Source organism: Balaenoptera acutorostrata, chromosome 15 (assembly GCF_949987535.1).
Source record: "Balaenoptera acutorostrata chromosome 15, mBalAcu1.1, whole genome shotgun sequence".
Classification (NCBI taxonomy): Eukaryota; Metazoa; Chordata; class Mammalia; order Artiodactyla; family Balaenopteridae; genus Balaenoptera; species Balaenoptera acutorostrata.
The window spans coordinates 8,706,392-8,712,448 of NC_080078.1; positions in this window are offsets into that span (position 1 = coordinate 8,706,392).

Below are 6,057 nucleotides of genomic sequence, written 5' to 3' on the forward strand. Positions count from 1 at the left end.
TGGTCATTGCCACGCCAGCCACACCCACACTCGAGTGTGCCTCTCCATTGTCTTGAGATGTGTCACGGCTTCCCACCCCTAGACTCCCCTTCCCCATCTAGACAAAGTGCTTTCATCAATGCTCAACTAAAGGGAAGTATTAGCATCCCTTTGTTTTTTTTTTTTTAATTTATTTATTTTTATTTATTTATTTTTGGCTGTGTTGGGTCTTTGTTGCTGCGCGTGGGCTTTCTCTAGTAGCGGTGAGCGGGGGCTACTCTTCGTTGCAGTGCGCGGGCTTCTCATTGCAGTGGCTTCTCTCGTTGCAGAGCACGGGCTCTAGGCGCATGGGCTTCAGTAGTTGCCGCACACGGGCTCAGTAGTTGTGACTCACGGTCTCTAGAGCGTAGGCTCAGTAGTTGTGGCGCATGGGCTTAGTTGCTCCGCGGCATGTGGGATCTTCCCGGACCAGGGCTCGAACCCGTGTCCCCTGCATTGGCAGGCAGATTCTCAACCACTGCGCCACTAGGGAAGCCCTTAGCATCCCTTTTTACAGACAGGGACAACTGAGGCTCAGAGCGGGGAAATGACTTGGACAAGTTTGCAGAGGAGACCCAGGACCAGAAGTTAAGATTCTTGATGCCCATTACTGGGCACCAACATGTGCAGTTCTTCCCCTTCCTGGCATGTGGTAGATTTGTACTTCCCTGTTCTCTTGAAGTGAGGCATGGCATGTTGACACGCTTTGGCTGATGAAATGTGAGTGGAAGTATCTCCCCCAGGCAGAAGCCTTCAAGGACCCAAGCACTATCTGCCAAGTTCCCTTCCTTCAAGGTGACCAGTGACGTTCCAGGTGGTGGAGGCTCCATTAATCTGGGTCCCCACCTGGAGAAAAGCTTCCGTTGACTCAAGATGGGCAGGTAGAGTGAGTGAGAAATCTGAGTTTGGGGGTGGTTTATCATAGCAGCGTAACCTAGCCCATCCTGAGGGAGACACTGAGCCTCCTAAATTTTTCTCTGTCCTGTGGGGTCTACCTGAAACCTGTTTTCCAGGCAGTTATCAAAGCTGTTCTGCTGTCTGTTTTCTGTGGTTCTGTGTACACTTTGGTGTTCTGTGGGCCAGAGCCTACTGGGTTTGGGAACACGCAGATAAATAAAGGCTTTTGCCCTGGAGAAACTCACAGAATAATCCAAATGCTGACTTGAGCGCCCTGTGCTCTCCTGAAACTCAACCTGTGCCACTTAGAACTTCATCACCTACACCTCAACCTGGGTTTCCCTGTTTAGGAAGTAACACTACCAAGCACTAGCTTAAGCTGGAAATCTGGGTGTTATCCCCAACAGTCCCCACCCTTGAAAAACTAATTAAAGTCTACTGATTCTACCTCCCAAACACTGTTGGAATATGTTCGTTTCTCTTACTGTTTCTTCTCTTACATTTCTTTCATGGCCTCTTCACTGTCTCACTGTCTCCAATCCACTCCCCATACCACAAGAGCAGTGAACTGTCTAATGTTGACAAATCTGATTGCGCCACTCCCCTGCTTAAACCCCTTCCATGGCTTCCCAGTGTTTTCCTCAGCAGCCTAGCTCAGTCTACAAGGTCCTGCAACAACCTGGTTCTACTTGTGTTCGACATCATCCCTTACCACTTGCTGCCAGGATCTTGCCAGGCTGAACTACTTTCCATTCCTCTAATGTCTGGGCTTTCTTCCCATCGGGCCTCTGCACATGCTGTTCTCTCTGCCTGGAATACACGTCACCCTCTCCCCTCCTTCCCCTTGGTCAACTCTTATTTAGCCTCATGTCTCAGCTTTCATTTTCTCCAGAGGCCTTCATGGATACCCCCTCCCCCACCCACGGTCTGGACTAGGAGCCCCCATCACACCCTGTACCTCCCCAGTGACAGCACTCACCCCTACATCACAGCAGACTGCTGACTTGGCTGTGTCTTCCACCAGCCCAGGGGAGCTGGGAGGGCTGGGGCTGGGTCTGTTGTGCTTGACTTTGCACGTAGGACCTTATACATGGCAGGTGCTCAAATAATATTTGTCCAGTGAATGGAGGACATGAACAAGTATTTCTGGAGCACCTGTGTGCTAGTCTGAGCACCGTGCTGGACTCTGGGGCTGCAGAACAGGAAGAGATCTAGACCAGTTACAGTTTGCATGGCCCAGAGATTACCTTCAAAAGAAGACCCACGATAAGCCATTGAACAAATCAATAGCCAAGAGAGTTTGAGCTAGTGATTAGTGCTACAAAGAACATGAAGCAGGGTGTTATGGGGAGGGATCGGGTGGTCAGGGAAGGCCACTGAGGTGGTGAGCCTTGAGCTGGGCCTGAGTAGTGAGGGGGAACCAGCCATGAGCCTTTTGTTGATCATGAAAATGTTTGGGGTGGACCATTCCAGGTCCTTCACTGGGGATTTAGCCTGGCCTGCAGAAGGACCAGCAAGAAGGGCATTGTGACTGGAGCAAAGAGAAACGTGCTAAGAGATGAGTCAGGAAAGCTGGTAAGCGCCAGACCACTCAGGATTTTCTAGGCCACCGGGAGGAGTTTTATTCGAAGAGCAATGAGAATCCATTGGAAAATGAAGAATGTAGGCGGCCCAGATGTCAGCCTCTTGAGCACTTCCCACCTCTTTTAACTTGCTGAGTGCACCTTGCCTCTTAACATCTAATCAAAAGGACCTATTAAAGTAGGGTACCAGGATCCCTACCAAAAGCCTCAGGAATTCTTAGGGAGCTTAGATTCTGCTCAGTACCCCTGACTTTTGCTGATTTCTAAATCTTCCATCTGCTTTTGCCTCCTTTTTGACTCTCCTTTTACCTGTTCACTGACCAAGCCCTTCACTCCCAAAGTTCCACCAATTCCAGGCTGTGCATGGTGCACACTTGGCTGATGATTTGGAGCAAGCATTCAACAAACAGCCAGAAATTAGATACCCTGTTTTTAAAAATCCCTTGTATATTCACATACACACACTGCCACCATTACCACCACCGCACACACATGCACATTCCCACATAATTGTTACTGATTTTCTCTACTCTAGCCCTAATGGCCTACCCCAAATGCTGAGACCCTCCGTCTCCTACCACCTCCTTCCACATTTGCAAACCCTCTTGACTCCCACATTTTTGCTCATTGCTTTTTCTTAAATAACAGCTTTATTGCGATATAATTCACATACCATCAAATTCTCCCTGTACACTCAAGTGTACAATTCAGTGGTTGTTAGCTATTTGCAGGGTTGTGCAACCATCACCACTATCTAATTCCAGAACATTCCAGAACATTTCATCACCCCACCAAAAAAACCTCATACCCATTAGCAGTTACTCTCCATTTTCCCCACCCCGGGACCCCTGGCAACCCCTAATTTACTTTCTGTCTGCATGGGTTCTAGACATTTCCTAGACATAGAATCAGGCAACATGTAGCCATTTGTGACTGGCTTCTCTCACTTGGCATAGTGTTTTCAAGGTTCATTTGCATTGTAGCATGTATCAGTACCTCATCCTTTTTTTAAAAACATTTATTTATTTTATTATTTTATTTTATTTATTTATTGTTTCTGGATTCATCGGGTCTTCGTTGCTGCGCGCGGTCTTTTGTCTGGTTGCGGCGAGCGGGGGCTACTCTTCGTTGCGGTTCGCGGGCTTCTCATCATGGTGCCTTCTCTTGTTGCGGAGCACGGGCTCTAGGCGCGCGGGCTTCAGTAGTTGTGGCACGTGGTCTCAGTAGTTGTGGCTCGTGGCTCTAGAGCGCGGGCTCAGTAGTTGTGGCACACACGCCCAGTTGCTCCGCGGCATGCGGGATCTTCCCAGACCAGGGATCGAACCCGTGTCCCCTGCACTGGCAGGTGGATTCACAACCGTTGCACCACCAGGGAAGCCCTCATCCTTTTTTAAGGTGAAATAATATCCCTTTGAATGGACTTATCAGATTGTGTTTATCCATTCATCTGTTGACCGACACGGACTATTTTTACCTTTTGGCTATTGTGAATAATGCTGCTTTGAACAGTCCTGTACAAGTATCTGTTTGGGAACCTGTTTCCAGTTCTCTTGGGTATATACACAGGAGTGGAATTGCTAGGCTATATGGTAATTCTATGTTTAACATTCTGAGGGACTAGCAAACGGTTTTCCACAGTGGTTGGGCCATTTTACATTCCCACTTGCACTGCACAGGGGTTCCAATTCTCCACATCTTTGCTAACTCTTGTTACCCCCTTAAAAAAAATTCTAGCCATCCTATTGGCTGTGAAGTGTTATCTCCTGGTTTTGGTTTTTATTTCCTTAATGACTAATTATGTCAAGTGTCTTTTTTTTTGTTGTTCTTACTGGCTATATGTATATCTTCTTTGGAGAAATGTCTATCAAGTCCTTTGCCTATTTTTCACATGTGTTCTTGCTCATTTCTTATGCAGAATTATCTTGTCTACTGCCTAGCCTCCAGGACTAGCTTTCCAAAATTGCCCTTTTTGTTTTGCTAATCAAAGCTGGTTCTCCTAATTGGAATTCTGCAGCCACCTATTAAGTGGTTTTGTTCCCTCCCCCCCTCCCCGCATTTGTATATGTTGTCTCATTTCACAGTCGCAACCTGAGAGATGGAGGTAAAATCCTCCTCTGATTTGACATTTGAGGATTTAGGGATTGGCCAGGATCTTACAGCTAGCTTATTAGGGGGTGGGATTCACACCCTGAGCTGTCAAACTCCAAAACTCCCCATGCTCTTCCTACTAACTAGTACTATCTTGTCTCATGACTACCCCTGGACATGTTTATCTTTATTTCTACTGTACAGAAGGGAAACTCAGGGCCGGAGAAGGATCAGGAGTTTTCCTGGGTCACGAAAAAAGATCAGAGACCAGGTCTAGGATCTCCCACCTCCGCCCCAAAATCCTCCTCCCAGCCCCACCAGCTCAGTGGCGCGGACCTAGAAGGGGTGGCTCGGCTCGGCCCTTCCGGCCCAGTCCGGTCGCGCTTTCCTGCTGAGTCACTGCCGAGGGGCAGGGCAGGGCGGGCGCAGCGAGCACGCGCGAGAAGAGCGAGTAGGAGCCCGCCCCGCGTGGGAACCGAAGCCCCACCTCTGACTCCGCGGCAGCCTTCTGATTGGAGAACATTGGACTGATACAGCCAATCACAGCAAGCTGCGGCGTGCGGGTGGGGCGGAGCCGAAGACAAGGGAGACACCTCCCCCCTGTCTCCTAGAATCTGCCCCTTCCGGGCGCACCCCCTCCGGGCTCTGGGGAGCGTCCTGGGCTCGGCAGCTGGAGGGACGGGTGCTACCTACGCGGGGTCGGGAAGAAAGGGTCCGGAAGAGTCCCCAAGAACCTGGGGTGAAGGCGACCTTTTCTAGTCTGTGCGGCCATTCTCAGTTTACAAAGAGGATTTGACACCCCACCCGCCGCCAGTGGGGCCGGGCTGGGATCTTTATTCTTGTTTGTGGGGAAGATTAACCAACAGAGGCCTGTTAAAATTCTAAGGCCAGTTTTCGTTAAAACTGGCATTGGAAAGGGGCGGGCCCAGGCACTTGCAGACGTGCGCACTAGGCTGGGAGTTTACCAGCAGTTTAGAGGCGCCCCAGCAAAGGCCTGTGTGTGCAGGTTCACCCTGAGGATGTGGCCCGCGTGGTCTCCAGAGTTGGCCCTGAGGGCCTTTGAGATGCAGCCAAGGCAGGGAGGGTGGTCTCTGGAGCTCAGCAGTTTGCTATTCAAACTCATAGTCTAGGCCTAACTCCCTGTCTCCCCTGCCGACCGTGCACCCCTCCACCCACCTCCCTGGCCTCTGCCCTTGAGGTGTCTTGGTGGGCTTGAGTTTATCTTACTCTCAAAGACTGCTAGCAGTCTTTCTTCCTCTCCACCTCACTCAGCTACTCAGCAAATATTTGAGCCCTTCCTTGTGTCAGGCTAGGGCAAACGGCCCATCACAGAGCCAACCAGGTCTCTCTGCTCCTGTAGAGTTTACAGTCTAGGCAGGAGATAGACCAATGGTTACGTCAAAGCCTGGTGAGAGTTGGATGGGGGAAGAACAGAGTGCCAAGTCAGGGGCAGTTTGCAGGGGCCCCTAAC